General features: G+C 41.3%; 1 long non-coding RNA gene across 1 annotated transcript; it reads right to left on the bottom strand.

Moving 5' to 3' along the window:
* Nucleotides 1-11,125: 11,125 nt before the first annotated feature.
* On the bottom strand, nucleotides 11,126-23,829 carry LOC124595877. The gene is made up of 2 exons (XR_006978256.1): nucleotides 23,518-23,829; nucleotides 11,126-11,981 (listed from the first exon to the last, which is right to left on the bottom strand). It is a non-coding gene; the product is annotated as an uncharacterized LOC124595877 (long non-coding RNA).
* Nucleotides 23,830-24,121: the final 292 nt, after the last annotated feature.

Here is a 24,121-nt window from a genome sequence, read left to right as displayed (position 1 = left end):
GATGCGATAGAGATCAGAGCATTCATTGGTTTGTTGTATCTATGTGGATCTTTGAGATGTTCTAGGAAGAGTATATTGAAATTGTGGGATAACTCAAAGGGAAACAGACTTGAATCACGTTATTTATGCATAAGTGAAAACTGATTCAGGTTTCTGTTGAGACATTCGAGGTTTGATAATACCCGTGATAGAGGTGTTCGCAGAGAGATTGACAAGTTGGCTGCTACCATAGCTATCAGAGAGGCACTTGAACTATTCACGAACAATTGCCAAAAATATTTTTCACCTAGTGAATATCTTACTGTTGAAGAATGGCTTTTTGGCATTTAGAGGAAACTGCCCATTCAGGCAATATATTCCTAGCAAACCAGCAAAGTATGGGTTAAAAGTATTTGCTTTGGTTGATGTAAAAACAGCTTACACTTTGAATTTAGAACCATACATTGGTAAGCAACAAGAGGGACCACATAAAGTCAGTAATTCTGCTGAAGATATTGTTCTTCGAATGGTCAAACTGTTTCAAACGTTAGAATATATTATACTTTGTACAAATATTAAATGTATTGTATTTAGATTTAATAAAAAAATCATAAAACCAGTCATAAAGACTGTTCAAAGTGTACAAATAGACCGCTTGCTTTGAGGATGACACCAGTCATCCACGCAAGTGACGATGTCATGAATTTTCGCGTGAGCAACGGAGGGTTAAATGTGGAATTTAAGACTTCAGATTTTGTTTTGCTATCTTCAACTGTCACACCACACTGACCAATGAGGGACTGCATGGAGGCCTTCAGCCCACTTAGTGATTTTACAAAGGACCAGAATTTTCTCGAGTTCTTGGCCAGACCTTTTGCTAAGGTAGTTGGGTGGCAGCTGTATGTCACATGTAGATCTTTTCACAGATGCACGAATCCGTAGTAACTTTTGTCTGTCGTCATTGCATGTTCTCTTTTGAGCCAAGAATACAACAGACCTTGCGTCCTCAGCTTTATCAAAATTTTATTGCTAAATCACATCTTTCATCCACTTACTAGGCACCTACTTGTCCATAGCATGATTCACAATGTGTTTAAATTTTAACCACAATTCCTCTATGTCTATCATACTGGAACTACATTATGTCAGTTCATTGTGTAAGTGAGATGCTAACAACTGCTTATCTACTCTTTCTAGCAGAAACACTCTCCTAGCCTTCTTGACTGATTTATTAACTTTCATAACCACTGCCACCAAGATGGCATCATGATCATTATTCTCATTGCTATAGTGATTTCATTGATAAGGTCCAGCCTGTTTGTAGCTACAAGGTCTAAGATATTTCCATTGCATGTGGCTGCTGAAATAGATGCTCAAGACAGTTTTTGGAAAAGGTGTTCAAAAGTGCTTCACAAGACCGTCTGTCTGCAAGCCCTGCAATGAATCTGTAGACATCTCAGTCTATACTCCGCAGGTTAAAGTCACCTCCAACTAGTACTGCATTATCTGGATATTTACAAACTACTGAGCTTAGGCTTTCCTCGAATGACTGTAAAACTGGCACAGCAGTATCAGATGGCTGGGGAACATCCAACTATTAACTTGGTTTCACCTAGACCTGTTATACATGAGCAGATAACATCACTATCACACTAAATTTCAGCCTTAATTGAGACAATATTTTCATCAACTGCAATCACACTACCCCTACTATGGCATCTAATCTGTCCTTCCGATAAACGTTCCATGACTTGATAAATATCTCAGAGAATTCTATTTGTTGTTCTAGTCAGCTCTAGGTCCCCAAGAATAATTTGAGCATGAAAACTTCCCTTGAGGGCAATAAATTCAGGAACTTCGTTACAAGTACTTTGACAATGAACTGGTAAAATTTTGACAATCAATATGCCTACTCTGAATGCAGTCTGATGTCCCCTATCTGCACATTGACTGGCGAGTATTCATCAGAGTATCTCAAATTACAGCCTAAAAAACACCATGTGCTCTCCGCAAGTACTCTGCTACAAGAGTAGCTACTTCCTTTGTATACTGCACACATAAATTATCAAGGGGAGTCTTGCAATTCTGTACCTGATAACACAGGTCTAGAAATCTGCAGCCAAGATCGTCACAGTCAATGAAGCCTTTGGTTGAAACCCTCCACTTGGCTCCAAAGCAAAGGACAACGATCAACTCTGGTAACAATGGTGCAAATTGCAAGCTCTGCTTACATCCCGCATGCGAGGCCAGCAGCCTCCGCCAGCTGCCTGTATGTACTGAAGACGGCCTCAGAACCAGTGCAACACGAGCCACAAGTTGCAGATGACAACACTGTGTATGCTCAATAGCTGATGTTCAAGGCCATCTCCATATCTCAGAGCAGGCCCCCCTGGTGGACATACTGAGCACACTTTGGCTTTCTTTCCAGACCTGAACGCTATCTTCCCAAGGGGCTCAAAAATATGCCTAATATCGGAGCTCCCAATAATTAGCAAGCCCGTGTTCATTTGGGCCTACTTGGACCTTGCAGAAGGAACAGCCACCCATTCACTCACAGGGCAAATAGGTGAGGCCATCTGTCCAGCCTCTATATTGCCCCTCTGCCTCAAGTGGCAGAGTCTGGCCACTCACCCTGCTGTGAGGACTGGGAGGTGCCTTGGCAGCAGACCACGGGCAAAAAAGTGACACCTGAGGTGTCCTGTGTAACGCACCATATTGTCTGCCACCACTATACCTCGAGGAAGCAGCCTGCAGGTGCCTGACCATAGCCAAAACCACACTCAACTGTTCGTGAACAATTCGTCCTGCATCCACACACAGCGCACACACACCCTATCCATCCTGGAAATACTAACTGAAGAAGTAAAGTATAAAAGTTGGCAGATACTGAGCCCTCCTTAAATATCACCATTGGACACCGATGCCTTAATGAACTGTGTAACAGTCTGTGAAACATATAGTGGATTTATAGCTGTCAGAGTGATGATACGTGATGGCAGTACCCTTTAGCACATTATGGCTTTACAGGCATTACATGGGTACTGCATGTTTCTGATTGTTGCATGATGTACACCCAGAAGATGTCTGCAGCTCCAGCACCAGCAGTGTCAGATATCGTGTTACCTCATTCTATATTCTCTTCTTCATCACTTTCACTGTAACTTTCTTGTACACTTTTGATTCTCTCTTCCTCTGTTGAAGTTTGTCCATAGACGGTTGCTCGTCCATCATTGTACCCAGCAGCAGTGGCTTCTGCGATGAACCTCAGTTCAACTTACATATAATTTTGAGTTTCCAGATGAGGTCTAGCATAAAGTTTTCTCTTTTAGGAGCCTTGATAGTAAATCGTAAAGAAAGCCACAAATGGATTTCCAAGCAACTGGACTAACAAGGGCCAGAATAGCAAGAGTTTAGTGTAATAGATGTAGAAATCCTACACACAAAAGGAAAGAGTGGATAGCTCACTCAATTAAAAATTTTAGAAATTATGAAACAGATGAAGGTATCTCCACATTTGTTACTGAATGAACAAACTGAATTCAATTATTCATCTCGTGTAGATAATATTGCAACTCCTACGTAGCAGGAAAACCTTGGTGCCTTCATTCACATTCATATTCCTGTACATAGCTCTACTCCAACACATGTTTAGTTAATTAATGCTGTCCTAACAAATTTTGTGAATTCATATGTAATTTGTCAAAATTGTGTACAGAGATAATTTTTGCAAATTAATTTTGGACTCACTAGATTTAAAAAGTTGACTTGTTTATCTTTTTGAGATCAGTTATGGACTAGAAAATGGGCTTATAACCTGAAACCTAGGCCGTACAGTAATACTAAAATTTCTGAACCAGCCTAAATAGTGTTTTGTTTAGTTAATACAATAGGTGCATATTTTAATAGCTGCTTTCAACTAGCAATAATTAAAAAAAGTTTGTTTTAATCATGTGTACCCTAAATGAGATTTGTTTAAATTCTCTCTCTCTCTCTCTCTCTCTCTCTCTCTCTCTCTCTCTGAAAGGGCATGGTCAATTCCCTTCCCAATCCTTCACATAATCCCACTTGTGCTCCGTCTCTAATGACCTCGATGTCGACAGGACGTTAAACCCAATCTTCTTTCATTTATTTTCTTTATCATTACAGGCCAACTAAGAACCACATCAAGATAACTATTTGTTTGCCTTGGGGTGTTCGAAAAGTCCGTGCAAAGTCTGAGAGATGGCACCACCAGTGTGTATCGAGGTCATGTTGAGTTAGTAGCACCCTTGGAAAGAGCACACACCAAGTTTCGACCATATTGGTCTATTTCTTTGTGTTTGGCATTCCTGTGAATCAAGGATATCGAGTGATTGTCAAAAAATGGATGAAAAAGAATTTCGTGTGGTGATTAAACATTACTAAGGAGACTAAATAGAAGCTTGACAAACATCCGCAAGATGGGTTGCACGATTGCTCACACTTGACCGAAAACGGAATCACGTGAAGTGTTGCAAGGATGGTTTGCAGCTGTTCAGGAAGAATCCGCAGGACTTTAAGCATCGTTTCGTCACTGTGGATGAAACATGGATACATAACTATACTCCTGAGACCAAACACCAATGTAAACAATGGATTACCAAGGGAGAATCTGCACCAAAAAAGTTGAAGACCATTCCTTTGGCCAAAAAGGTTAAGGTGACTGTCCTTTGGGATTCGCAAGGAATAATCCTTATCGACTATCTGGAAAAGGGTAAAACTATTACAGGTGCATATTATTAATCGCTACTTGACCGTTTGAAAACCAAACTGCAAGAAAAACACCGGCAATTGGACAGCAAAAATTCCCTTTTCCATCACGACAGTGCACACACCTCAGCAGTTGTGATCGCAAAATTATTGGAAATAGGATTCCAACTCATTTCACATCCCCCTATTTGCCAGGCTTGGCTCCCTCGGACCACTATTTGTTCCTCAATTTGGAGAAATGGCTGGCAGGACAAAGATTTTATTCAAACAAGGAGGTGATTGCAACAATTAATAGCTATTTTGCAGACTTGGACAATTCCTATTATTTGGAAGGGATCAACAAATTAGAACAGCATTCGACGAAGTGCATATGTCTAAAAGGAGACTATGTCAAAAAATAAAAATGGTTTACCCCAAACACATAAGTAGTTTTTATTTTTGCACTGACTTTTCAAATGCCCCTCATATTCCTTGGCTTCTAATCTGAATTTGTTCTGGTGAGTAATATCTGTTCAATCTGCATTTCTTTCGAGTCATTTTTGGTCTTGTCTTCCCTCCCATTTTCTTTGTCTGTTTTCCCATTTTAGAACAACATGCAAATCTTGTTTGTTTGTCTTCCAGTGTTCTCTTTAGCTGTTCATAGACTGCAGCATTATTCTTTTGTTTTTCCATATCTTCCATACCCTTTTGCATCTGGATAAAAGTAGTGTTTTGGACTCATGTAGTACTTCTTGTTTTATAACTGTATTATAATGCCTTAGTTTAACATCTTCAAAAAGAATTTTTTATAGTACAGATTTCTCACTTTCATGTTTGTTCTTTTCCTTTTTTCAGTCCTGATTTTAATTTCTTGTTTGTCTTTTATGTTTATATTTGCACTCAGGTTTTTATAGTTTTTTTCAAGTTGCCATACTTGGCTTTTAAAATTGTTGGCGGGTTACTTTTATTGGTCATGTACTCAGCCTTTTCAATTGATATTTATAGACCTATCTTCTCAGTTGTTTCCTTCAGAAGTTCTAGTATATTCTTTGCATCTCTGAGGTTCTGGCTTATTACGAGGTTGCCTACAAATGCCAAACAATTTGTTGCAGTTTTTCAATCTACACAACTTAATAATTACATAAAGTTTTTTGTTTTTTCCCCCATTTTCCATTCTCTTACAACTTTTTCCAGCACACAGTTGAACGATAATAATGTGGTGACCACAATGTCGACTAATGGATTAACTCCAGTGAAATGGCTGTGCATGGACTTCTTAAGAGATGTTTTCATGGCTTTTTCAATGTGTGTTGAGTTATATATATCAGTGCTGCTTGCAAGTATTTTGATGCTAAATAAATTATTTGCTGTGCTCTATGACAGAGCTGTTTGTTCGTAGTTGAGATTACTAAGAAATTCCTTTCATTATTTCTTACATTAGTGACCATGACTAAAACATGGGTAAACCAGTGACAACAGAGTCAGATCCATCACTGTTGCATCCTGCTTCGGATCTGTTTCCATGTCAATCAAGCGGGAACATACACCAGTTTCTAGGCAAACAGATTCTACTTCAACCACAGTTGAGGAAATGTCATCATGCCGACCTGGATCTGCATCATGCTTCACCTCTGCCTAGCATTGTTAATGTGAAGCTGCTGCCAATTTGGTTGGCAAACAGGGAATTGTTGTTTACTCAAGAGGAAGCAATATTTTACAAATACACTCCTGGAAATTGAAATAAGAACATCGTGAATTCATTGTCCCAGGAAGGGGAAACTTTATTGACACATTCCTGGGGTCAGATACATCACATGATCACACTGACAGAACCACAGGCACATAGACACAGGCAACAGAGCATGCACAATGTCGGCACTAGTACAGTGTATATCCACCTTTCGCAGCAATGCAGGCTGCTATTCTCCCATGGAGACGATCGTAGAGATGCTGGATGTAGCCCTGTGGAACGGCTTGCCATGCCATTTCCACCTGGCGCCTCAGTTGGACCAGCGTTCGTGCTGGACGTGCAGACCGCGTGAGACGACGCTTCATCCAGTCCCAAACATGCTCAATGGGGGACAGATCCGGAGATCTTGCTGGCCAGGGTAGTTGACTTACACCTTCTCGAGCACGTTGGGTGGCACGGGATACATGCGGACGTGCATTGTCCTGTTGGAACAGCAAGTTCCCTTGCCGGTCTAGGAATGGTAGAACGATGGGTTCGATGATGGTTTGGATGTACCATGCACTATTCAGTGTCCCCTCGACGATCACCAGTGGTGTACGGCCAGTGTAGGAGATCGCTCCCCACACCATGAGGCCGGGTGTTGGCCCTGTGTGCCTCGGTTGTATGCAGTCCTGATTGTGGCGCTCACCTGCACGGCGCCAAACACGCATACGACCATCATTGGCACCAAGGCAGAAGCGATTCTCATCGCTGAAGACGACACGTCTCCATTCGTCCCTCCATTCACGCCTGTCGCGACACCACTGGAGGCGTGCTGCACGATGTTGGGGTGTGAGCGGAAGACAGCCTAACGGTGTGCGGGACCGTAGCCCAGCTTCATGGAGACGGTTGCGAATGGTCCTTGCCGATACCCCAGGAGCAACAGTGTCCCTAATTTGCTGGGAAGTGGCGGTGCGGTCCCCTACGGCACTGCGTAGGATCCTACGGTCTTGGCGTGCATCCGTGCGTCGCTGCGGTCCAGTCCCAGGTCGACGGGCACGTGCACCTTCCGCCGACCACTGGCGACAACATCGATGTACTATGGAGACCTCACGCCCCACGTGTTGAGCAATTCGGCGGTACGTCCACCCGGCCTCCCGCATGCCCACTATACGCCCTCGCTCAAAGTCCGTCAACTGCACATACGGTTCACGTCCACGCTGTCGCGGCATGCTACCAGTGTTAAAGACTGCGATGGAGCTCCGTATGCCACGGCAAACTGGCTGACACTGACGGCGGCGGTGCACAAATGCTGCGCAGCTAGCGCCATTCGACGGCCAACACCGCGGTTCCTGGTGTGTCCGCTGTGCCGTGCGTGTGATCATTGCTTGTACAGCCCTCTCGCAGTGTCCGGAGCAAGTATGGTGGGTCTGACACACCGGTGTCAATGTGTTCTTTTTTCCATTTCCAGGAGTGTATTTAATGCACTGTGACTTTGACAAATATGTGTTAGTGTTAGCACAACTAGACTCTGATCATATAAAAAATATTGAGCATGTGCTACGTGAACAATTATATGGTGACCTGAGACAGGCTCTGTTTGAACATTACTCTCTACCACTCCATGAATGTTTTAAAAAACTTGCTCTCATCCCAAAACTATGTGCATTTGAAGTCTTCAGAATTTGCAGGGGACTTATGTTCATTTTTATGCAGATATTTGTTGACTGAGACTGCTTTACACCTTATATGGCTCAACAAGCTTCCCACAAATTTATGCCCCGTTTTAATTGTTGAAACTAATCTATCAGATTTAGATAAAAAGGCAGACACTATAGCTACTTATCTTGAAGACAGTGTTTGTTGTGATCAATTACTGTGTGCACCTGAGAGTGATCCTGGACCGCGCATGCTCAGCGATTTAATGACCAGCGGCTCTAACGCATATGACCACTGTGGACAAATGACTACAGTGGGCAAAGCTAGCTCTGAAGCGTGATGTGCCACAGTGTGTATACAACATGTAAGTGGTACCTATGCTGAAATCTGATGTGTGTTTGCACCCTCCAACGAATCTCTAGGACACAAAAAGTTTAGTGTAAGCGCATACCCAAACATGAGCAATGAGCGTTCGTGGACATTCCTGCTAGTCATCCAAACAAAACACACCCAATCACAACCAGTGCCTTACATTGCAGCAATGTGACAGTTGCAGTGCTGTAACATTCCAACAGGGTGTTTATCAGGGACAGAAACACTGGTTGTAAATTTCTTGTTGACTCTGACTTGGAATTTAGTGTTTGCCCATGGCATCTGTGCTCTGATCCAACTTAAGCCACATCCCATATATTGACTGCAGCGAACAATACGTGCCTCAACATGTATGGCGAACATGAAATTTCACTGCATTTCTGCCCTTCCTTCTGCCCATCATGGAAGTTTATTCTTGCTTATGTTAGTGGTCTGATCACTGGAGATGATTTCCTACATTTCTATTAGTTGATGCCAGACTTGATCAATGGCTGTCTAGTGAGAATGCACACTGGCAATTTTCCAGCTGTCACGTCACCCATGCTGGTTCGTGACGAGTGTGCTGAGCTCACTTTGGCTCGCATGAAGATCTCTGCAGCATCCTGCACTAAATGCGAGAAGCAACCCGTTCCTTCCAGTACTGTACCTACGACAGGCAATCTCCAGTGACACTATTGGTGCTCAATTATTGTGTGAATTTTCTGCCCTGACCGACCCTGCCAAAGCACATGAAAAATGTTCGCACCCCCACAGCATGACAACAAAACAACTCCTGGACAGCCTATCTTCTCCTGTGTACATCACCTACTACCATACAAATTTTTGGATAGTATATTTTCAGATTGCACAATTGTTATGACTGCACTGATGTTTATTCTACGTTGGAAAATATGGTTGCTACCTGTGTGCCATATATGTTTGTGATTTTGTACTTATCTGCATACTGGGACACCCAGTTTAATAGATCTTTATGATGACTTCACTTAAAGTTAATTATACCAAAAATGTAAGTAGTATTAGTTTTTTTAGTTTTTAATTTGCATTGGAATGGCATAGTGATGTTAAATTTTGGTCCTTCTGACTTTATATGCATTTGTACAAATATTTTTCAGTGTTTTATTTTTTAACGGTTTAAGACTGAAATAGAGCAATTTTAGAAAATACGTTTGTCTCTTGCAGAATCCAGTGGAAATTGTTCGAGGTACAGGAACTGTCTTTCATTTAACCATTTGTAATCTCCACATTGACGTATCGAGCCATCCTTCTTGGGTACCATGTAAAGAGGATTGACCCCCACACATTTAGATGGTCTAATGATGCCACTGACCAACATGAATTTAACTTCTTTTTTTTTTGCCATTTCCATAGGCATTGGGTCTAACAGTTTTACCCCAGAAAACTGGTAATATTGTATTTGGCACCATGTTTAATTTCACCAGGCGCCAAATCAGGTTTAGTTATATCTGGATACTGTGACAATAGGTCCATAAATTTTGGTTTTTGAATCTTGGTTCTGAAGACAGTTCTCCCCCCCCCCCCACCCCCCCCCACCCCGCCGCCCTCAGATTGATACAGCTTTACCCTGAGAACTGAGTTTTGTTACATTAAGACATTTCACTCCAAAATTGACAGTACAAAGTTCGATCCCACAATCTAAGAATTTCAGTACCATTAACAGCATACAATTTATATGGTGACTCAACATAAACCTTTGAGTTAGTTGGAATTACATCTCCACTGTCAACTACAAACAAACAGGTTTTGTGGCCACTGCTTCAGGTAGCAGAACTTGTTGCTAATTCAGCTGCTGATCTGTGTTTCCCTTCTTGGACCACTTACATGGAAATGTGCATTTTTCAAGTCTGTAGTGCTGCCTGAAACAAAAATGGTAATAACAGTTCTTGCCCTTGGAGTTTTATTTTGAGACTTACTGTGTCTTTTACTTCATCAGTGGTCAAAGCTTCTACGGCGAGACCTGCCTCGATAACAGTTGACATTGCAGTTATTTGTTGTTCTAGCCCTGAAATTCTTGTAATTATGTCACTCCTAGCTACCAGAACATCCTGTTCGCTACAAGCCTCACTTTTCATGATGGGGATTCATTTCTACTATTCCGTCAGCTATTATAGCCACTTTTTTTTTTTAGTTCCTCTTCACTGATAAAGTGTTCCCTATAGAATCCAGAAGTTTTGCTAGTTAGAATATTAACAACAACCTTTTCTCTGCCAAACTTAAATGTTCTGTTCTGATTCCTATCAATGTGATCTCTACAGACTCAATGAGTTATTTATTTATTGTGTGGCAGGTTTTCCATTCTGCATATATGAGAATTTTATATGGAATTCCGAACAGTATGAACATCTACGAACAATATTAAAAGGAATCTACATAAAAATTATTTTTATCAGGAAAGGTCACTGGCGACTGAAAATAGTGACCAGTGATCTTTTTGCAATTTTTTTAAAAAATCTGATTGCAATTCATTGGCAAAAATTACATCATTGACAGGCAATAATAAAACAAAGTTGGGTTTTGAAGAGACTAAACATGGAATACCCCTTACCATTATATTCTCTTTAAACAGGAAATCGTCCTGATCTGGGAGAGGAATTATTAGTCACAAAAAAATAATATGTTTCCCTATAATGTATGCTGATAACTATTTTGAGTTGTTTTAGTTTTGGACACTTTACAATAACATGAAATCTGGATGACTCCAGGACTGCAGAACATTTTGAAGAAGCTGATAATACCAAATTTTTTATTACCAATTTGTATCAGAGTATGGAAGAGTATAAAAAGTAACTCATTGAATAATCAATTATATAAACATTCTACAATTATAATGTACAAACATTAAATTACAATAAGCTTCATTTTAATAATTATTCTTAACAATTAATCCAACAAACAAAACTATGAATTCATTTAAGTGGTCCTTACAAGAAGTTTAAATTGAACTCTTCTATACACTTAATTCCAGTATTTTCCTTACTTGTTGAAAATAACATACATTTTTTGTTCTTGCATAGCATCAACTTCTTTGGCAGTATATTTCTTTGCGCCAAAGTATACACATCATACCAAAATGACAAATTACAGACTGTATCAGTTGTTCATGTAAAATAGGTAACATAGCAGATTTGTGAAAAGGTAAGCTTTTCTTCCATTTTAAACCATTTAAACCACACACTATGTGTATATTGTATTTCAAGCAAACCATTTAACCAGAGATAGCATCTATGATTGTGTGTTAATTTTACATACCCAGATATTGTGAATAATTGTGCATGTAGTAGGTCTTGCAGTTCAGACAAGTCAAAAAACAGACAAACTCTTAACAACAGGAAGGACATTAGATTTTCTCATATTTAGAAACCAAAACAATCATTTTTAGAAGTTAACAATTTTATAGTCTAGGTTAAATCTGCCACATACGCTAAACACAAATTTATTTTCTTCAACAATAATCTTTACAATTTCTGTACAATTCACTTAAACATTGACAATTGCTTATGTAGTACTAAATGTTCTTTGTTTATCAGCCATTTCCAGTTGATGTAAATAATAGCACATTTCTAATAAGCAGCAGTACCTAGAATAAGAATTTTACAAGACATGAAACGGTTTTGAAAAATATCACAAAGAAATAAAAGATAAGTCCACAATTTTTTCCTAAGAGACATATTACACTCATGAACACTGAGTACAAGACAATACACACTGATCATTTACGCTTTTATGCAGTTTGCAATATAGATGGCTTGGGAAATTGGTGGACACTAACATTAATCATGACTGAAAATTATCACTGTTACCCTCTGACTACAAGAAACAGCATTTCCATCATCTTGCGAAAACATCACAAATCTTAGATGAATATGTATTGTAAAAAAATTTAGAATGCCTCTCAGGTCCAATTACTTTTGGTATATAAAATTTCAAACTACAATAATTTGTAGTTATTACATTTAAAGCACTGTTTAATATTGGTATACCAGCTGATCAAAAATGCAAGTGAAACAACTTAAAAATGTCTAGTAATGAAAAGAAAACAACCAAAACTGTTTAGGATAATTCAGTTTTAGAACAAGCCTCTCAAATCTCTTATTTAGGCTGTACTGTAAGTTTTGATTTTGACTCCAATACTGAAAATAAAATACACAAATTCCAAGTTGTCTGTGGTACCATTTGCAGAACATTGGGCCAAAAAAAAAAAAAAAAAAAAAAAAAAACCACACATCATGAAATTCTATAAAGTGATGGCAGTTCCTGTGTTATCCTAAAGAAGCAAAAATTTCAAACAGCAGAGATGTGGTTCCTACGGAAGATAAACAGCTGCACAAGAAGAGAGATGATTAGACAAGAAAATATCAAAACAAATTAAATATTCATGAATGAAAAAGATCAAAAAATATTGTGAAGATTGGAGATAACACCTCATGAGAATACCAAGTCACAGAATTCCCCAGAAGATACTCAACTACAAGCTGAATGAGAAGAGAGACACTGGAAGACTTCAAAAAGATGGGAAAGATTTTGTTTGTGGGCAACAGGTTAATCCTTGAAAGGAAGATGTCACAACAAGGATAAAGAGTTAATTACAGCAACTAATAGATAAATTGTGTTTTACTATGTCTTAGATTGGCAAGGAAAAATCAAGACTGTCCACTGGAACGCTGAGAGAGATCTTTTAAAATGAAGTTCCTAGCATAAATATTTAAGGGTTGTCTGCTGACTTACTCATTCATCTTCTGCAATCTGTCATTGGCATTAACTTAAATTTGAATCACAAAACAAAAGAGACCAGCATTAGGACATCCCAAATTAAATTGTGTTAAATTATGGGTCCAACTAATATTGTCTATGTAGACAACTGATGAGTGCTAATATCAAATTGCAACCAAGGTTCCAAGCAGAAAACTCCAGAAGAAGAATAATTACCAAGACCAAGTAGATTCTGACTACATAATTAGTGTTCATACAAAACACATTTTGACAATGCACTATACTGGATTTGGTTATCTACAAATATCCCAATTGTCACTTTCAATAATTTCATTTCAAACTCATTTAGTACGATTGCAGTCACTCTGGTACATTCATACAAATTAGCAGTGTGAATAATTTTACTGGAAAAATACTGAGTTACTCTGACACTATGTCGGATCTTGTTGAATTTTTTTTTTTTTTTTTTTTTTTTTTTAGGATGTGCAGAATTAAATATTTTTAAAGGAACACTGTTGCAGAATAATTTTAAACAGCACAGGAAAACTAGTGCATCAAAAGAAGGGAGAATCAGTTAGCTGAAGAGGTTACATACAATATACAGTACATAATAAAAGCCAGATTAGGTACACAAAAAATGGTTAGAAATACATATTCACACCTGTGCTGTAGGCGATACTGAAGTATATGAGTATTAAATGCTAATGTCTACTAACATTATCAACAGAAGTTTATATCTGGCCGCTGTTGTTCTATATGAAACTGGTAAAGCACTCAACTTCATTTTTTGAATGATCCCAAACACTATGTTCTGCAAGAACACACTGATAAGTCTCTTGTCCATATCAATATAACAATCAAGTAATACCACAATCCTACAAAAATCCAGTTTGTAACTTTTACACCACAGTCTGACAAAGACAAGTACAAAGTTGATAATGCTTCCTATGTCCCACACTGAATCCTAAATGATACGCCCATATTAAATGCATGGGCAACAAAAACATTCTAAAGAAAAAATCTGATTCAGTTGCTAGCACTTTTCTAAATTTATTCCACAACCAGTTTCGAAGCTTAAAGCTTTATTTTCACGTACCACCAAATAATTATGGAAACAAATGTGTGGCAGTCAGGCCAGGCAGTTAATGGGTAATCAAAACCCACAATAGGAGCATAGGACCAGCAACCACAGTGCCAGACTGGACAGCAGGTGTTCACCCTCTTAAATATTTTGTACATTTATGAGGGGCATTTGAAAAGGCCGTGCAAAGTCAGAGATTGCACCACTAACACGTATCAGGGTCATGTTTAGTTGTTAGCATCTCTGGAAAGAACACACACCAAGTGATTGTCATGTGTTGATTAAACATTACTTTATGAAAGGCAAAACGCCTCAGGAGACTAGAGAGAAGCTTGATAAACATTATAGTGACTCTGCACCTTCGATTAGTACAGTTTACAAGTGGTTTTAGAATTTTCGGAGTGGCCATATGGGCACAAGTGATGCTGAACATTCTGGACGCCCTGTGGAGGTTACGACTCCAGAAATCATTGATAAAATCCATGATATGGTGATGGATGACAAAAGAGATAAGGTTCCTGAGATTGCTAGTGCTGCGAGCATCTAGAATGAACGGGTACATGATATTTTGCATAAGCATTTGGACCTGAGAAAGCTCCGCAAGATGGGTTGTGTGATTGCTCACACTTTACCAAAAAGTGTTGAAAGGATGGTTTGCAGCTGTTCACGAAGAATCCACAGGACTTTAAGCCTCGTTTCGTCACTGTGGATGAAACATGGATACATTAGTATACTCCTGAGACTGAACACCAATTTAAACAATGGGTTCCCAAGGAAGGGTCTGCACCAAAAAAGGAAAGACCATTCCTTCAGCTGGAAAGGTTATGGCGACTCTTTTGGGATTCACAAGGGATAATCCTCACTGACTATCTGGAAAAAGGCAAAACTATTACAGGTGTATAGTGTTCATCATTATTGGACCGTTTGAAAACCGAGCTGCAAGAAAAACGCCGGCAACTGGACCGCAAAACAGTCGTTTTCCATCACAACAATGCACCAGCACACACCTCAGCAGTTGTGGTAGCAAAATTATTGGAAATAGGATTCTAACTCGTTTCACATCCCCCTATTCGCCAGGCTTGGCTCCCTCGGACCACTATTTGTTCCTCAATTTGGAGAAATGGCTGGACAGGACAAAGATTTTATTCAAACAAGGAGGTGATTGCAACAATTAATAGCTATTTTGCAGACTTGGACAATTCCTATTATTTGGAAGGGATCAACAAATTAGAACAGTGTTGACGAAGTGTATAAGTCTAAAAGGAGACTATGTCAAAAAATAGAAAAGGTTTACCCCAAACACGTAAGTAGTTTTTATTTTTGTATGGACTTTTCAAACACCCCTTGAATAAAGGCCTTATTCACAATCAACCAAAAATATTAATAATTAAGCATCAAAACTGGATGATCACTAGATTTCTGTTCTGTGAAACCAATAATTCTTTGCTTGTTACACAAGAAAATGATCTTAATAAGGAACTATAAGCATTACTTGTATACTGAAGAGACACTAGTGAAAATAACTGCTGAAAACAAGTGTGATTAACATAACGCCAGAAACACGAACCCAAAATGATTCTTGTTGATTAAATAACAATTTTGATCAAAGAATAAGCACATTAACATGAAGTGTTCATTTTGTTTTCAGAAGGGATAAAACAATGATATGAAACAAATACTAACAAAGAGATAGAGGGACTGGCCAGTACTTACCTCAGCTCAGTACAGCCAATAGATACACAAAAAACAGAACCAAAAATTTACGTTCCTAGCTTTCGGAACAAATGTTCCTTCATCAGGGAGGAGAGAGGGGAAAGAAAGGGAAGAAGGGAAAGTAGATTCAGTTACTCACAACCCAGGTTATGAAGCAACAGGGAAAGGAAAACAGGGAGGGTAGCAAGGATGGAGGCATGGTTGTCAGAGGGAAGCCAAAGATATTATACTGTAAGTACTGTGCCAGCTTCAAACCAAAGAGGATGCATACAGAAGTAAAGAGGTATATAGTATAAAGATAAACACAACTATGTAGGATGAAAAGATGCGTGAATGGCTAAAGAGGAAAGGGAAAGAGGAGAAGACTGAAGAGTAAATGGGAGTGAGGTGGTTTAACGTAGGTTCAGTCCAGGGGGATGGCGGGATGAAAGGATGTGTTGGAGTGCAAGTTCCCATCTCTGCAGTTCAGAGGGACTGGTGTTGGGTGGGAGAAGCCAAATGGCACATACGGTGTAGCAGGTTCCTAGGTCCCTAGAATTATGCTGGAGGGCATGCTCCGCTACTGGGTATTGGACATCTCCTAGGCGGACAGTTCGTCTGTGTCCGTTCATGTGCTCAGCCAGTTTGGTTGTTGTCATACCGATGTAAAAGGCTGTGCAGTGCAGGCATGTCAGTTGATAAATGACATGTGTAGTTTCACATGTGGCCCTGCCTTGAATTGTGTATGTTTTACCAGTAGCGGGGCTGGAGTAGGTGGTTGTGGGGGGATGCATGGGCCAGGTTTTGCAGCGGGGGTCGGTTACAGGGGTAGGAACCGCTGGGTAGAGAAGGTAGTCTGGCAATATTGTAGGGTTTAACAAGGATGTTACGGAGGTTAGGGGGGCGACGAAAGGCAACTCTGGGTGGTGTGGGGAGAATTTTGTCAAGGGATGATCTCATTTCAGGGGTTGACTTGAGAAAGTCATATCCCTGGCGGAGTAATTTGTTGATGTTTTTGAGGCCAGGATAATATTGGGTGACAAGGGGGATGCTTCTGTGTGGTCTGGGGATAGGAACATTGTTGTTGGACGGGGAGGAATGTATTGCTCGGGAGATCTGTTTGTGGACAAGGTCTGCAGGATAGTTGCGGGAGAGGAAAGCACTGGTTAGGTTATTGGTGTAATTGTTGAGGGATTCGTCACTGGAGCAGATACGTTTGCCACGAATACCTAGGCTGTAGGGAAGGGAGCGTTTGATGTGGAATGGATGGCAGCTATCAAAGTGAAGGTACTGTTGTTTGTTTGTGGGTTTGATATGGACAGAGGTGTGGATGTGAGCTTCAACAAGATGAAGGTCAACATCCAGGAAGGTGGCTTGGGTTTTGGAGAAGGGCCAGGTGAAATTCAGATTCGAAAAGGAGTTGAGGTTATGGAGGAAATTAAGGATCTATAAACCTATACCAGGCCAGGGGAAGCAGCTGTTGGGGAAGCAGCTGTTGGGTCTTCAGGAAAGCCTCCTCCATGCGGCCCATGAAGAGGTTGGCATAGGACGGAGCCATCCTGGTTCCCATGGCCGCTCCCCTGATTTGTTTGTAGGTCTGGCCTTCAAAAGTGAAGTAATTATGGGTGAGGGTGAAGTTGGTAAGTGTGATAAGGAACGAGGTTTTTGGAAGATCTTCGGGTGGGCGTTGGGAGAGGTAGTGTTCAAGGGCAGAGAGACCATGGGTATGTGGGATGTTTGTGTAAAGGGATGTAGCATCTATGGTGACAAGAAAGGTTTCAGGTGGGAGAGGAGTGGGAATGGATTTGAGGTGTTCTAGGAAGTGGTTTGTGTCTTTGATGTAGGATGGGAGTCTGTGGGTGATAGGTTGGAGGTGTTGGTCTACCAGAGCTGAGATACGTTCTGTTGGGGCTTTGAAGCCTGCCACAATGGGACAGCCAGGATGGTTCTCTTTGTGGATCTTGGGTAATAGGTAGAAGGTAGGGGTACGTGGCTCAGGTGGAGTGAGTAAGTCTATGGAAACCGTTGTGAGGCCTTGTGAGGGACCTTGGATTTTTAGGATTTTCTGCAGCTCAGTCTGGATGGAGGGAACGGGATCCTGGGTAACAGCTTTGTAGGTTGAGGTGTTGGAGAGTTGACGCAGTCCTTCTGCCACATACTCCACACGGTCAAGTAAGACAGTTGTGGAGCCTTTATCCGCCGGGAAGATGACAATAGAGCGGTCTATTTTCAGCTCCTTAATGGCACGGGATTCAGCTGGGGTGATGTTGGGGGTTGTCGGGATGTTCTTCAAGAAGGACTGGGAGGCAACACTGGATGTGAGGAATTCCTGAAATGTCTACAAGGGATGGTTTTGGGGGAGGGGAGGAGGATCCCTTTGAGAAGGCGGTCGGAACTGTGCTAGACAGGGTTCAACACTGGGTCTAGTATTTGGGGGCTGTGTTTGGGTAGTGAAGTGATATTTCCAGTTGAGGTTCCGGGTGAATGAGAGGAGATCTTGAACCAGGGCAGTGTGGTTGAATTTAGGCGTGGGGCTAAAGGTTAAGCCTTTTGATAGAACAGATGTCTCTGGAGGAGAGAGGGATCTGGATGAGAGGTTTAGAACTGAATTGGGACTGGTGATATGTGGCATTTGACTGTGGTTATAGTTGAGATTTGGTCTGTGTGGGGTATGTGCTGGGATGGGGAGATTGAGTAGAGTGGCTAGGCTAGGTTTGTTGGCTATGAGGGTGGGTTTGGTGAAGGTTCTGTTGTGGTTGGTGTTTGTGAGGGATAGGGAGAGGGACCCCACTTCTTAGGTGTTGCACTAGCACTGTGGATAGTTTTTTCAGGTGGTGTGTGGCATGGAACTCAAGTTTGCAGCTGGCTTCTAGGATGATGTTCCTGAGTGTGTTCTCCAAGGAAGGTTTTGAGAGGTGGAGGACTTTGAAGAGAGATAGGAGCTGTTGGGAGTGGTGCTTACATGAAGTAGTGTAGAGATTCAGGACAAGTTGGGTAAGGGCTAAGGATTGAAGGTTCTGGAAGTCCAGGAGAGACTGGTGGAAGGAGGAATTGCACCCAGAGATGGGAACTTTTAAGGTAAGTCCTTTAGGGGTAATTCCAAAGGTTAAGCAGGACCGGAGGAAAAGTATGTGGGAATGCAGTTTGGCTACGGTGAATGCATGTTTCCGGAATGAATGTAAATAATGTGGTATAGGATTAGGGTACATAGTGGGTAACTGGTGGGTAGGGAAATTAAATAACTAAAGTTAAAATAGTAATCATAAGAAGGAATAAAACACGGAGGGAAGGATGAGAAAGAAAGAAATTGTGTTGGTAATGTTCAATACCAAAGGAAGATCACTAAACAAGAAAAATACGGAAAAAGTTGACCAGACCAAGCAAGTATGTCCAGATCAGGGGAAAAGAACACACGTTGCTCAAAAACAGAGATAGCGAGTGCCGCAAAAAAGATAGCGAGTGCCGCAAAAAAGATAGCGAGTGCCGCAAAAAAGATAGCGAGTGCCGCAAAAAAGATAGCGAGTGCCGCAAAAAAGATAGCGAGTGCCGCAAAAAAGATAGCGAGTGCCGCAAAAAAGATAGCGAGTGCCGCAAAAAAGATAGCGAGTGCCGCAAAAAAGATAGCGAGTGCCGCAAAAAAGATCGCGAGTGCCGCAAAAAAGATCGCGAGTGCCGCAAAAAAGATCGCGAGTGCCGCAAAAAAGATCGCGAGTGCCGCAAAAAAGATCGCGAGTGCCGCAAAAAAGATCGCGAGTGCCGCAAAAAAGATCGCGAGTGCCGCAAAAAAGATCGCGAGTGCCGCAAAAAAGATCGCGAGTGCCGCAAAAAAGATCGCGAGTGCCGCAAAAAAGATCGCGAGTGCCGCAAAAATCCGCAAAAAAGATTGCGCGTGCCGCAAAAAAGATTGCGCGTGCCGCAAAAAAGAACAGGCCGCATGGAGGAGGCTTTCCTGAAGGCCCAACAGCTGCTTCCCCTGGCCTGGTATAGGTTTATAGATGACATCTTTGTGGTCTGGACTCATGGTGAAGAAACACTCCTTAATTTCCTCCATAACCTCAACTCCTTTTCGAATCTGAATTTCACCAGGTCCTTCTCCAAAACCCAAGCCACCTTCCTGGATGTTGACCTCCATCTTGTTGAAGCTCACATCCACACCTCTGTCCATATCAAACCCACAAACAAACAACAGTACCTTCACTTTGATAGCTGCCATCCATTCCACATCAAACGCTCCCTTCCCTACAGCCTAGGTATTCGTGGCAAACGTATCTGCTCCAGTGACGAATCCCTCAACAATTACACCAATAACCTAACCAGTGCTTTCCTCTCCCGCAACTATCCTGCAGACCTTGTCCACAAACAGATCTCCCGAGCAATACATTCCTCCCCGTCCAACAACAATGTTCCTATCCCCAGACCACACAGAAGCATCCCCCTTGTCACCCAATATTATCCTGGCCTCAAAAACATCAACAAATTACTCCGCCAGGGATATGACTTTCTCAAGTCAACCCCTGAAATGAGATCATCCCTTGACAAAATTCTCCCCACACCACCCAGAGTTGCCTTTCGTCGCCCCCCTAACCTCCGTAACATCCTTGTTAAACCCTACAATATTGCCAGACTACCTTCTCTACCCAGCGGTTCCTACCCCTGTAACCGACCCCGCTGCAAAACCTGGCCCATGCATCCCCCCACAACCACCTACTCCAGCCCCGCTACTGGTAAAACATACACAATTCAAGGCAGGGCCACATGTGAAACTACACATGTCATTTATCAACTGACATGCCTGCACTGCACAGCCTTTTACATCGGTATGACAACAACCAAACTGGCTGAGCACATGAACGGACACAGACGAACTGTCCGCCTAGGAGATGTCCAATACCCAGTAGCGGAGCATGCCCTCCAGCATAATTCTAGGGACCTAGGAACCTGCTACACCGTATGTGCCATTTGGCTTCTCCCACCCAACACCAGTCCCTCTGAACTGCAGAGATGGGAACTTGCACTCCAACACATCCTTTCATCCCGCCATCCCCCTGGACTGAACCTACGTTAAACCACCTCACTCCCATTTACTCTTCAGTCTTCTCCTCTTTCCCTTTCCTCTTTAGCCATTCACGCATCTTTTCATCCTACATAGTTGTGTTTATCTTTATACTATATACCTCTTTACTTCTGTATGCATCCTCTTTGGTTTGAAGCTGGCACAGTACTTACAGTATAATATCTTTGGCTTCCCTCTGACAACCATGCCTCCATCCTTGCTACCCTCCCTGTTTTCCTTTCCCTGTTGCTTCATAACCTGGGTTGTGAGTAACTGAATCTACTTTCCCTTCTTCCCTTTCTTTCCCCTCTCTCCTCCCTGATGAAGGAACATTTGTTCCGAAAGCTAGGAACGTAAATTTTTGATTCTGTTTTTTGTGTATCTATCGGCTGTACTGAGCTGAGGTAAGTACTGGCCAGCCCCTCTATCTCTTTGTTAATATTTGTTTCACATCTTTATATGAGATTTTCCATTAATCATTTAAAACAATGATATGGTCTGTCCAAGTAAGTATCCAGTCATAACTGACAAAGTTTTGCAAGCTTGTAGCTATAATAGTCATCTGCTGGTTCAAGGAATCAATCTTGATAATGGTGCCCTCTGGCTATAAGGCAGAGTTCAATAATGTGTGTATCATTTGGCACTAATTACAACAGACAAGCAGTGAAGAGTATTCCTACCTCTGGCCACTTCTTACCAAGCATACAGTAATAATACTCTATTCTGTATGGCCACTTATGACAAAGCCTGGTTATTGTTAAGTCAACACTGCAATGCTTTTCATAGGTTTTATAAGCAAAACATTAATGGACAATGTCGTATCTCACAGATAACAGTCTCAGACAAAAGATGATTTCCCAAACTATAATTAATGAAAATTTAATCTTACAGAACTCAAAACCACAGTTAAAATTATGTGAGAATGTGTGGGACTTCACCTCCAAAACTTTAGCACAAAACAGTAAATCGGGAAAGATTTCACTACCTTGGACCCTAATCAATAAGACTGATTAAGAGATCTGATTCCAATGGATCAAGCAGGTCACGAAGAAAGGAATCTGAGCTGCTTTATAAATGTACAAAATATATGATCAGGTTAACACCCACTATCCAGAAGGACACTGTGGTTGCTCAAGACTAATATAATATTTTACACAGGATTACTGAACATGAATAATTGCCTCATCACCAAAAGAATGGAAATACAGATAGTGCGACCTGACATGCGATAGGCCTACAGAAAACAGAATAAAGGTTACACACACACACACACACACACACACACACACACACACACACACACACAAAGGCAACTGAAATTACACTGCCAGCAGCAGAACCAGTGCGAGATGGGAATGGCATCTGATTGGGGTAAGGAGGAGGCCGGGGGGGGGGGGGGGGGGGGGGGGGGGAGGGGAGGGATAGTATGGGGGGGGGGAGGGGGTGGCCAGTGAAATGATGCAGGTTAGGTGGAGGGCAGGGGAGGGGGAGTAGCGAGTAGCGTAAAAGGAGATATATAAAAATACTGGGTGTGATGGTGGACTGATGGCTGTGTTGTGCTGCAATGGGAACAGGGAAGGGGCTGGATGGGTGAGGACAGTGACTAATGAAGGTTGAGGCCAGGAGGGTTTAGGGTTATTGTTACATTCCATCCTGGATTTTCCTTTGAAACATTACACCAAAATACACAGAATAACCTAAAACATCAGGGAAATAGGGAGTGCTAGAAGAATGGATGCCAGTCTTAACACAGCCCCTCCAAAAGAAAAGGAGCAAAGCACAAACTAATAACTGAAGACGATTTTACTACCACTAGTCACATTAAAAATTCTATCCAAAGCCCCGTTAAATTGGTTGCAGCCTCGGATAGATTCACAAATAGAACATCAAGGAGGGTTCTGGAAGACAAGATCATGCGCAGTGAATAGATCTGGTGCCTGAGAAAAATATTAACGTCAAGGAAGTTCAGGAACATAATAGCAACATTTGTCGACTTCAAAAAGTCCTATGGCTCCCTAGGTAAACATTCTTCAACACACACTGAGTTATAAAGGTGACTAAGACCAGAAAGCTAATCCAGGAAATACTCAGTAATCCACTCTATTTAACTGAGTTTTAGAGAAAATAATCAGGACAAAGGTCTGAATGGGCTAAAGATGGCAGGTGGGGAAGACACGAAAAGAACCATCAACATACACATATCAAAAACCATTTTGCATCACCTCGTTTCCAAGAGTTCGGAACCTGTACAGAAAATTGAAATAGAGATCAACATACATATCATTTCTGCCCTTTTTATTGCTCATGAAAACCACACTCTGCATGTTGTACCGCCACAAAGCGAGGCCTTCACAGAACAGTAATTCAGTGTAGATCCCACACGAGTTTTTGAGAAGACAGAAGAAAATGGCAGGGGAGGAGGGGGGGGGGGGGGGGGGGAAGGCTATAAAAATTGTTTTAGCATGATAGTGGTGATGGCAATGACGATGATGATATAATGATATTTCATGAAAACTCCATCACATTCAATCAATACCTAATAATTTGTTGCCAAAAAACAAGTGAAATTTAACTTACCTCCACAAAAAGATGCTTGCTGTATGATGAAAACACCCTTCTAGCATAAGAAGTGTTGTTAGCAAACATGCATACAATAATTTGTTGGGATACAATGCAATCAGGAAACTGGCTGGCATAATTACAGGTTCTGTACTGCATATTTTGTCTCCTGGTGTTCCAACAGAGTATATTCAGACTGTTAACAGATGTGAAAGTTTGGCACAGTGATCACAGTATGGACACATACATGCACTTCCTCTTGGACAGCCCATTCAGTCCAAGTATGTTCCTGTTTCACTTGCTACTATTTTCAGCAATGCCCACAACAAGTTAAACTTCACGTTGCAATGTCCACACAATTTCTGCTTCACCAGTGCTGCACACAACATGATAGCCTAGTTCACTTAAGGAATTTATGACGTGCATAGGTGGTCCTGTGGAACAGATTTCACAGTATCACATACAATGTTATGTCATGTCATGTTAAAATCTGTTTAATAAAGTTTAAGGTTTACACATTAAATCAAAATCATATTACACAAGGACCACTACAAAGTACACAATATACTGTACATTTCATAACTGAGATACCAACATTTTACCTGTCCAAAACTACAGGTAC

Source organism: Schistocerca americana, chromosome 2, assembly GCF_021461395.2.
Source record: "Schistocerca americana isolate TAMUIC-IGC-003095 chromosome 2, iqSchAmer2.1, whole genome shotgun sequence".
Taxonomy (NCBI): domain Eukaryota; kingdom Metazoa; phylum Arthropoda; class Insecta; order Orthoptera; family Acrididae; genus Schistocerca; species Schistocerca americana.
This window is presented reverse-complemented; position numbering and strand designations above follow the sequence as displayed.